General features: G+C 37.6%; 1 long non-coding RNA gene across 2 annotated transcripts in view; it reads left to right on the forward strand.

Annotated features, from left to right (window-relative positions):
- The window catches only part of LOC123330814, a 52,498-nt gene extending 44,699 nt beyond the window's left edge, over positions 1–7,799 (forward strand). Inside the window, exon 3 of one of the 2 annotated variants that reach the window (XR_006546991.2) lies at positions 4,156–4,355. This is a non-coding gene — a long non-coding RNA (uncharacterized LOC123330814). Of the gene's footprint in view, positions 1–4,155; positions 4,356–7,738 lie in introns of those variants that run through there. The other variant, XR_006546992.2, reaches the window with a different exon arrangement.
- Positions 7,800–11,527: the final 3,728 nt, after the last annotated feature.

The raw sequence follows: 11,527 nt of genomic DNA on the forward strand, positions 1-11,527 counted from the left end.
GTATCTCCACAGGAATGGGTCACAAATACTTCCGACTTGTTACGTCTGAATCCCAGCTCTTGAAAAAATCCACCTGTCATCCTCAGTCTTCCTTATCTCACAGCAGTATTACGTGAAAAAACCTAGTATTCATTCTTGATTCCCCAGCCCCACTTGTAATCCATCAAAAGGTCCTTTAGAACTGTTTCCAGTGTATCCTAGATCTGTCCATCCTGCACCATCTTTGCTGCCACCTCCTCTGGTGAACCCACCATCACCTCTCCTATGGACTGCCAACCCCACTTCCTCACGCCGCATCCTCATATTTATCTCTCCACACTAATCCATATAGAACCCTGACAGCGTGTTTCAAAAATGTTATTTCACTGTCTCCTGCTTAGTACTATCTAATGGCTTTTCACTGCCTTGATTATACAATCTAACTCCTTACTAAGACCAAAGAGATAATCATCCATAGCATCAACTCAGAATGTGCACTGGATTATAGAGTATGTCAATGTCTGCAAGATTTAGAAGTTTGCTGTGTTTTCAGGTGGAAGGTAGCAAAAGCCTCACCTCCACAATAGCCTAGACTAGCTAATCAGATTTTTAAGTTCCAGGCTTTATTTCCTAAAAGCTGGTGCTCTGTGGAGAGGAGGATATGAATACAGAACATTTCACAGCTATTAGGACAGGTAGTAAAAGAATATTTATTGTAAATGAATACTACAATACTGTAAGCAGTGCTTAAGGCAAATGTTTAAAGTAAATATTGTATTTATACTTAAGTAAATAGGAATACTGCAACATCAGAAATGACCACAGGCTGTTGTTATTTACCTACAATTTGGGGAATAGTATTTCTTATTGTACAGAAGTTTTTCAAAGTTATCACACATGGTATTACATGTACTTTTATGATTGTGAATATTGGATGTATGCATAAACACAATCTGAACACTGTGGTTCTATTTGCTTACCCATGGAAATGAAAACTCTATTTTAATGTAGAAGCACACTAGACAAAAATAAGTTCAGAATATATGATTTTCATTTTTTTCACTCTTGATAAACTTTTAAGATATCTAATATTGTGTTAAAAGACGCTTACCCCTTGGAAGGAAAGTTATGACCAACCTAGATAGCATATTCAAAAGCAGAGACATTCCTTTGCCAACAAAAGTCCGTCTAGTCAAGGCTATGGTTTTTCCTGTGGTCGTGTATGGATGTGAGAGTTGGACTGTGAAGAAAGCTGAGCGCCAAAGAATTGATGCTTTTGAACTGTGGTGTTGGAGAAGACTCTCGAGAGTCCCTTGGCTGCAAGGAGATCCAACCAGTCCATTCTAAAGGAGATCAGTCCTGGGTGTTCATTGGAAGGACTGATGTTGAAACTGAAACTTCAGTACTTTGGCCACCTCATGTGAAGGGTTGACTCATTGGAAAAGACTCTGATGCTGGGAGGGACTGGGGGCAGGAGGAAAAGGGGACGACAGAGGATGAGATGGCTGGATGGCATCACCGACTCAATGGACGTGAGTTTGAGTAAATTCCGGGAGTTGGCGATGGACAGGGAGGCCTGGAGTGCTGTGATTCATGGGGTCACAAAGAGTAGGACACAACCGAGTGACTGAACTGAACTGAATATTGTGTTTAAGGTTTTACAAATTGATATGGAGGTATTTTATATGTTTACTATTTTCAAAAATAGGCATATTGTCTCCTCAGGTGTATATTTTCATAATAATACATATTTCTACAGTAGATTCTCAGGATATCTGAAGTACTGGCATTTTTAATTGTATTTGTTATTGTCATTTGCCTTGTTACTGAATGATGGACCTTCATTCACATTTAAATTGCCACTCTCTTCAAACATGTCTAGTTTATTGTCTCTAGCCTTCTTTTACAACTTTACCATATTTGTGAGAAGGAAATAAGAATTTAAAGCATTAACCAATCAATTCAATAATCAAGCTTGTCCACTTCATGTTTTATAAAGCTAAATTAGCACACTGCTTTAGAACTCCTGTATCATCTGTTTTTAATCTTTAACAGTAGTATGAAAAATGAACTTCTTTTTGTGTTTGTTACTGTTCATTCAGTAGCAGTCTGCTATTAAAAAGATTTTAAAATAAAACTTTATATTTATTGTTGTTTTAATTTTGACATTATTGGACTATAGTTGATTTACAGTGTTGTGTTAGTTTCACATGTACAGCAAAGTGATTTAGTTATATGTATGCATTCAAGCTGGTTTCAGGAACCAGAGGAACCAGAGATCAAATTGCCAACATCCGCTGGATCATGGAAAAAGCAAGAGAGTTCCAGAAAAACATCTATTTCTGCTTTATTGACTATGCCAAAGCCTTTGACTGTGCAGATCACAACAAACTGTGGAAAATTCTGAAAGAAATGGGAATACCAGACCACCTGACCTGCCTCCTGAGAAATTTGTATGCAGGTCAAGAAGCAACAGTTAGAACTGGACATGGAACAACATACTTGTTCCAAATAGGAAAAGGAGTACGTCAAGGCTGTATATTGTCACCCTGCTTATTTAACATATATGCAGAGTACATCATGAGAAACGCTGGACTGGAGGAAACACAAGCTGGAATTAAGATTGCCAGGAGAAATATCAATCACCTCAGATATGCAGATGACACCGCCCTTATGGCACAAAGTGAAGAGGAACTCAAAAGCCTCTTGATGAAAGTGATAGTGGAGAGTGAAAAAGTTGGCTTAAAGCTCAACATTCAGAAAACGAAGATCATGGCATCCGGTCCCACCACTTCATGAGAAATAGATGGCGAAACAGTGGAAACAGTATCAGACTTTATTTTTCTGGGCTCCAAAATCATTGCAGATGGTGACTGCAGCCATGAAATCAAAAGATGCTTACTCCTTGGAAGGAAAGTTATGACCAACCTAGACAGCTTATTAAAAAGCAGAGACATTGCTTTGCCAACAAAGGTCCGTCTAGTCAAGGCTATGGTTTTTCCTGTGGTCATGTATAGATGTGAGAGTTGGACTGTGAAGAAAGCTGAGCGCCGAAGAATTGATGCTTTTGAACTGTGGTGTTGGAGAAGACTCCTGAGAGTCCCTTGGAGATCCAACCAGTCCATTCTGAAGGAGATGAGCCCTGGGATTTCTTTGGAAGGAATGATGCTAAAGCTAAAACTCCAGTACTTTGGCCACCTCATGCGAAGAGTTGACTCATTGGAAAAGACTCAGATACTGAGAGGGATTGGGGGCAGGAGGAGAAGGGGACGACAGAGGATGAGATGGCTGGATGGCATCACTGACTCGATGGACGTGAGTCTGAGTGAACTCCAGGAGTTGGTGATGGACAGGGAGGCCTGGTGTGCTGCGATTCATGGGGTTGCAAAGCATCGGACACAACTGAGCGACTGAACTGAACTGAATGCATATATTAAATCTTTTTAAGATTTTATTCTCATATAGGTTATCACAGAATATTGAGTAGAGTTCCCTGTGCTATACAGTAGGTTCTTGTTGGTTATCTTATACATAGTAGTACATGTATGTTTATTCTAAGTTCTTGATTTATCCCTCCCCTTCACATTTCCCCTTTGGAAACCATATGTTTTTTTTTTTTTTTTTTCCCCTGTATTTGGAAATCTGTTTCTGTTTTGTGAATAAATTCATTTGAATTACTTTAAAAATTAGATTCCATATATGAATGATATCATATATTTGTCTTTCTCTGACTTCACTTAGCATGATAATCTCTAGGTCCACCCTTGTTGTTGCAAGTGGCATTATTTCATTCTTTTATGTGGTTGAGTAATATTCCATTGTACATATGTACCACATCTTTATCCATTTCTCGATAGACATTTAGGTTGTTTTTATGTCTTGGTTATTGTACACAGTGCTGCAAATAACATTGGGATGCATGTTATCTTTTGAAATTATGGTTTTCTCTGAATATATGCCCAGGAATGGGATTGTTGTATCATTGGGTAGTTCTGTTTTTCATTTTTTAATGGACCTTCATACTGTTTGCCATAGTGGTTATACATTTACATTTAGGAATTTACATTCTTACCAACAGTATAGGAGGGTTCCCTTTTCTCCACACCCTTTCTAGCATTTATTATTATTTTTTATATTATCTATTTAATTAATTTATTTTTTCTGTCCTGATCTTAGTTGCAGCATATGGGATCTTCAGTCTCCTTTGTGGCATGCAGGTTATTTAATTCTGACATATGGGATCTCGTTCCTTGACCCGGGATCGAACCTGCTGCTGCTAAGTCACTTCAGTTGTGTCCAACTCTGTGCGACCCCAGTGATGGCAGCCCACCAGGCTCCCCCATCCCTGGGATTCTCCAGGCAAGAACACTGGAGTAGGTTGCCATTTCCTCCTCCAATGCAGGAAAGTGAAAAGTGAAAGTGAAGTCACTCAGTCATGTCCGACCCTCAGCGACCCCATGGACTGCAGCCTTCCAGGCTCCTCCATCCATGGGATTTTCCAGGCAAGAGTACTGGAGTGAGGTGCCGAACCTGGGCCCCCTAAATTGGTAGCATGGAGTCTTAGCCACTGGACACCTGAGAAATCTCTCCAGCAATTATTTGTTTGTACACTCTCATAATGGTCATTCTGACTAGTGTGAAGTGATGTAGTTTTGACTAGTATGTAGTTTTGATTTGCATTTCTCTGATAATTAGTTATCTTGAGTACCTTTTCATGTGCCTCTTAGCCATCTGTATATCTTCTTTGGAGAAATGTCTGTTTAGATCTCTGATCAATTTTTGATTTGTTTTTCTGATATTGAACTTCGTGAGCTGCTGTATATTTTGGAGATTAATCCCTTGTCAGTTGCTTCATTTGCAAATATTTTCTCCCATTCTGTGGTTGTCTTTTCATTTTGTTGATGATTTCCTTTGCTGTGTAGAAGATTTTAAATTTAATTAGGTTCCATTTATTTGTTTTTGTTTTTATTTTCATTGCTCTAGGAGGTGAATAAAAAATATTGCTGTGATTTATGTCAAATAATTTTCTCTCTCTGTTTTCCTCTAAGAGTTTAATAGTGTACAGTATTATACTTAGGTCTTTAATCTGTTTTGAGTTTATTGTTGTGTATGGTGCTAGAGAATGTTCTAATTTCATTTTTTTACATGTAGCTGATCCAGTTTCCTAGCCCCACTTATTGAAGAGACTGTTTTTCTCCATTGCATATTCTTGGCTCCTTTGTTATAGATTAATTGACCATAGGTATGAGAATGTATTTCTGGGCTTTCTATCTTGTCCCATTGATTTATATTTCTATTTTTGTCCCAATACCGTACTGTTTTGATTACTGTAGCTTTGTAGTATAGTCTGAAACCAGGTTGTCTGATTCCTCCAGTTCCATTTTTCTATCTTAGGATTGCTTTGTCTATTTCAAGTCTTTCTATTTGTTGTTAATTTAAATGAGTTTCAAAATCAATCTCTTAAATTCTCTTGATATCTAATAATTTTTTAGTTCTTTTAAGTCATTAGTTAAACATTACACATGAAGGTAGCTTATCATTAATTCCATGTGTGCATGCTAAATTGCTTCAGCCATGTCCAACTCTTTGTGACTCTATGGACTATAGCTCTCCATGCTTCTCTGTCCGTGTGATTCTCCAGGCAAGAATACCGGAGTGAGGTGCCATTTCCTCCTACAGGGGCCTTCCCGACCCAGGGATTGAGCCCATGTCTCTTACATCTCCTGCACTGGCAGGCAGGTTCTTTATGACTAGCACCACCTGGGAAGCCCCATTAATTTCATACCAACTCACAAAGTAGTGTCTTCCGCAATCACTAAGAAAAACTAAATGAAATCACAGCTCTATTGCTATTATTTTAAATACAGGAACATCTGTTGCCAATATGTAATGTACAGCTGAAATTTCAAATGTAGATTTGACTTTCCACATACAATATGTCAGCACACAATGATATTACATTGTTATTGACTATATTCCCTACCCTGTACATCCCACACCTGTGATTCATTTTCTTTGCAAGTGTAATTTTGTACCTCTTAGTCCCCCTCATCTATTTCTTTCCTCTCATCTCCCCTTCTGGCTTCCACCTGTTTGTCTCCATATCTATAATGATTTCTGTTTTGCTATGTTTGCTAATTTGTTTTGTTTTTAGATTCCACCTATAAATGAAATTATTCAATATTCCTCTTTTTCTGACTGACATTTCATTTAGCATAATACCCCCTCAGTCCATACACAGTATCTCAAATGGCACGATTTCATTCTTTTTTATAGAATTACCTGGTGATTCAGATGGTAAAAGAATCTGCTTGCAGTGCAGGAGACTCAGGTTTGATCCCTGGGTCAGGAAGAGCCCCTGGAGAAGGAAATAGCAGCCCATCTCAGTGTTCTTCCCTGGAGAATTCCATGGACAGAGGAGCCTGGTATTTATGCTGCTGCTGCTAAGTCACTTCAGTTGTGTCCAACTCTGTGCGACCCCATAGACAGCAGCCTACCAGGCTCCTCTGTCTCTGGATTCTCCAGGCAAGAACACTGAAGTGGGTTGCCATTTCCTTTTCCAATGCATGAAAGTGAAAAGTGAAATTGCTGAGTAATATCCCATTGTGTGTATATATACCACATCTTCTTTAGCTATTGAACTAGTGGCTGCTTCCATATTTTGGCATATCTTGAATATTTTTAAGATACACAAAAATATAAAGGATCATAAAGCAATAACTCAAGTTTCATTTCCATGTTTCTAAGTCAAGATTTATATTGACTTTGATTATTAGATCAGATCAGTGAGAGAGCAAACTTAGAAATTCTTTTTTTCATAATCAGTGGACAATTATTTTTACTTTACAAAGGCTATATTAAAAAAATCTAAGATTCAAAAATGACTAATATTTAGTTAATAAAAAAAGTTTGGGTGATTAATAAAGCACAGAGTTTATAAAGAAGAATCAAAGGAATATTTTGGAGAATGAATCTTGGAAATATTTTCTTACTTGTTCTCAATTTTTATTTATTAATTTTTATTTTTAATATTTTATTTTATCTTTTTAAAATTTTATTTTATTTAACTTTACAATATTGTATTGGTTTTGCCATATATCAAAATGAATCTGCCACAGGTATACATGTGTTCCCCATCCTGAACCCTCCTCCCTCCTCCCTCCCCATACCATCCCTCTGGGTCGTCCCAGTGCACCAGCCCCAAGCATCCAGTATCGTGCATCGAACCTGGACTGGTGACTCGTTTCATATATGATATTATACCTATTTCAATGCCATTCTCCCAAATCATCCCACCCTCTCCCTCAATTTTTAAAATTTTATTTAGGTTTACTTTAAACTTGAAAGTACAAAGATCAAAATACAAACATAAAGACAGAGGGTTAGATGCTTCAAGTTTATTTAAGTTATGACTGCTCTTGACAGTAGAGTAAAACTTTATTGATTACAACTTCTAAATGCATTATCAGAATATGTACTAGACAGATGGTTAAGTGAGTGCTTTTTATTTGTGCAACAACTCATTAGCAGTTTCATTTCATTAACTGTGTGTTTTATTTTGATTTACAAAAATGAGACAAATATGTTATTCAACCTAAGACACTAAAGGCTCTGTGATCTGTTATAAAGATAGTTCATTACCCCTAGAATCTTGTTTTTGCCCAAATTTGGGGGATGAAAGTTTTTTAAGAAGTGTTCTAGGACAAATCTCATGGGACAGACAAAACTGATACAAAAGTTTTTTTGTTTTTTTTTCTAGGCTCAGACAGCAAAGAATCTGCCTGAAGTGCAGGAGACCCAGGTTTGATCTCTGGGTTGGGAAGATCTCCTGGAGAAGGGAATGGTTATTCACTCCTGTATTCTTGCCTGGAGAAGTCCTTTGACAGAGGAGCCTGGCAGGCTACAGTCCATGGGGCAGCAAAGAATTGGACATGACTGTGACTAACACTTTCATTTTTTATAACACAGTATTTTCAAAAATTGTATACTTAGTGAAATAAGAGTAATTATTTTGATAAAATTATTAGACAAGATTTTTTCCAATATTAGTGATATCGCATATAATAGAAGTGCTTCTGAGAAGTTATAAAATCCATGATGATGTATTATAATAGCTCATTGACCTATAAAGTACTAATGAAATTCTAGGTATCAAATTCTAACTTAAAAATTACTCTATCAACCATGTCTTTCTTGATTTCCCAGTGAAAAGTTCTGTTTCCTGTTTATCTTCATTGCTGAAATTTAATTTGTAAGCCCTAATGACTCTGCATGTACTAGCTAATTTATATAGTCTTGACACTCTGTGAGGGATGTCCAACTTTATCACCTTTTATAGATGTGGATTTTGAGAGGAAGTGAATAGCCAGGATTATAGACACACACAGTCCAGCTCTAGAACTAATGCTCTTAATGACTGCTGGTACTTTATTTCCTAGTTTAAGGATGATACCAGCCTTACCATTTACATTAAGTAGGGGAAAATTATATTGGGTAATCCACTCCATGAAATCCCTCTGTCAGTATTCCTAATCTAGTAACAGTTATCTGCATTTACTGCAGAATTACTGTGTAAAAGGCTTAGACTCAGATTCTGGGAAAATACAAAGGTACACATTTTGGTCTTAGAGAAACCTAGATGGAAAAATGGGTGTGTTCACAAATAGAGACACAAGCAAAAGATTGTGATAGTATAGAGAAAATCATGAAAATTCCAATCTGAGGTGGCTGAAGGGAATGAGGAAGGAAAGAGAGCAATCACTATTAAGAAGACCTGCATAGAAATTGATAACATACAGTATTTGACAGCAATCAATATAGTTTCTTAAGCAAGTACAAGAAGTACAAAGAATTTAAATTCTCAATTGTTTTTCCAAAGGGACCATTAATCTGAAGATAGTATCTATGCTTGTCCTTTAATACACTCATATAAGCACACAGTATGAACAGTATGAAAAGGCAAAAGGATATGACACTGAAAGATGAACACCCCCCCAACCCCCACCCCCCAGGTTGGTAGGTGTCCAACATGCTACTGGAGAAGAGGGGAGAAATAGCTCCAGAAGGAATGAAGAAGCTGAGCCAAAGCAGAAACAGTGCCCAGCTGTGGCTGTGTCTGGTGGTGAAAGTAAAGTGTGAGGCCATAAAGAATAATATTGCATAACAGCCTGGAATATTAGGTCCACAAATCAAGGTAAATTGCAAGTAGTCAAATAGAAGGTGGCAAGAATGAACATTGACATTTTAGGAATCAGCGAACTAAAATGGACTGGAGTGGGCAAATTTAATTCAGTTGACCATTAGATCTGTTACTGTGGGTAAGAATCCCTTAGAAGAAATGGAGTAGCCCTCACAGTCAACAAAAGAGTCCAAAATGCAGTACTTGGATGCAATCTCAAAAACGGTAGAATGATCTTGATTTATTTCCAAGGCAAACCATTCAACATCACAGTAATCCAAGTCTATGCCCCAACCACTAATGCCCAGGAAGCTGAATGGTTCTCTGAAGGCCTAAAAGACCTTCTAGAACTAACACCAAAAAAAAGATGTCCTTTTCATCACAGGGAACTGAAATGGAAAAGTAGGAAGTCAAGAGATATCTGGAAAACAGACAAGTGTGGCCTTGGAGTACAAAATGAAGCAGGGCAAAGGCTAATAGTTTTGCCAAGAGAATACATTGGCCATAACAAACACCCTCTTCCAACAATGCAAGTGAAGTGAAGTCTCTCAGTCGTGTCCAACTCTTTGTGACCCCATGGACACCAGGCTCCTCCATCCATGGGATTTTCTAGGCAAGAGTACTGGAGTGGGTTGCCATTTCCTTCTCCAGGGAACTTCCCAACCAGGGATCGAACCAAGGTCTCCCACATTGTAGACAGATGCTTTACCATCTGAGCCACAGGGAAGTCATGAGCGCAGTCTAATTACTCTAAGACATGTCTACATTAGATAGGTCAACATTAATATCAGGTATTTAATACTGAATATTTCCCAGTTCACATGAACCTGGAATTTATTGTTTAATTTAGAATTATTTGATTTGTAAGCGCTTACCTTTTTTTAAGCCAAATAAATAGAGCTTATTTACAAATTAACCTCAAAAATATTACCCAGAGACAAAGACATACCAAGACATATTTAGACAGACACAGTTCAAGATCTAGCTTCATTTTCTAAGATTAGTCATGAATTAGATATTATAATACAAAATTTACTAGTTTATGAAAAAAACAGTTGAAATAAATAAAATTTTTTAAATCTTTAAATCTTTTAAAAACAATGCAAGAGACAACTCTATATGCAGACATCACCAGATGATCAATACTAAAATCAGATTGATTATAGTCTTTGTAGCTGAAGATGGAGAAGTTCTATACAGTCAGCAAAAACAAGACCAGGCACTGACTGTAACTCAGATCATGAACTCCTTATTGCAAAATTCAGACTTAAATTGAAGAAAGTAGGAAACACCACTAGGCCATTCAGGTATGACCCAAATCAAATCCCTTATGATTATACAGTGGAAGTGACAAATAGATTCAATTAGATCTGAGGGACAGAGTGCCTAAAGAACTAGAGATGGATGTTTATAACACTGTACAGGAAGCAGTGATCAAAACCATCCCCCAAAAAAAGAAATGCAAAAAGGTAAAATGGTTGTCTGAGGAGGCCTTACAAATAGCTGAGAAAAGAAGAGAAGTGAAAGGCAAAGAAGAGAAGGAAAGATACATGCATCTAGCAAGGAGAGATAAGTGAACTTAAGTGAACAATGCAAAGACATAGAGAAAAGCAATGGAATGAAGAAGACTAGAGATCTCTTCAAGAAAATTAGAGGTACCAAGGAAACATTTCATGCAAAGATGGGCACAATAAAGGAAAGAAACAGTATGGACCTAACAGAAGCAGAAGATATTAAGAAGAGCTGGCAAGAATACACAGAAGAACTGTACAAAAAAGGTCTTAATGACCTGAATAACCATGATAGAATGATTATTCAACTAGAGCCAGACATCCTGGGGTTTGAAGTCAAGTGGGCCTTAGGAAGCATTACTACAAACAAAGCTAGGGGAGTGATGAAATTCCAGTGGAGCTATTTCAAATCCTAAAATAGTTGCTGTTAAAGAACTGCATCAATATGTCAGTAAATTTGGGAAACTCAGCAGTGGGTGTTGGAATGGAAAAGGTCAGTTTTCATTCCAATCCCAAAGAAAGGCAATGCCAAAGAAAGTCAAACTGCCTCACAATCATGTTCATTCCAATGCTAGGAAGGTAATGCTCAAAATCTTTTAAGACAGACTTCAACAGTACCTGAACCGAAAACTTATGGATGTACAATCTGGATTTAGAAAAGGCAGAGGAACCAGAGATCCATTTGCCAACATCTGTTGGATCATAGAAAAAGCTAGAAAACTCCAGAAAAACATCTACTTCTCCTTCACTGACTACGCGGAATTCTCTGACAGTGTGGATCACAGCAAACTGTGGAAAATATTTAAAGAGCTGGGAACACCAGACCACCTCGCTTGCCTCCTGAGGAACCTGTATGCAG

Source organism: Bubalus bubalis, chromosome 20 (assembly GCF_019923935.1).
Source record: "Bubalus bubalis isolate 160015118507 breed Murrah chromosome 20, NDDB_SH_1, whole genome shotgun sequence".
Lineage (NCBI taxonomy): Eukaryota > Metazoa > Chordata > Mammalia > Artiodactyla > Bovidae > Bubalus > Bubalus bubalis.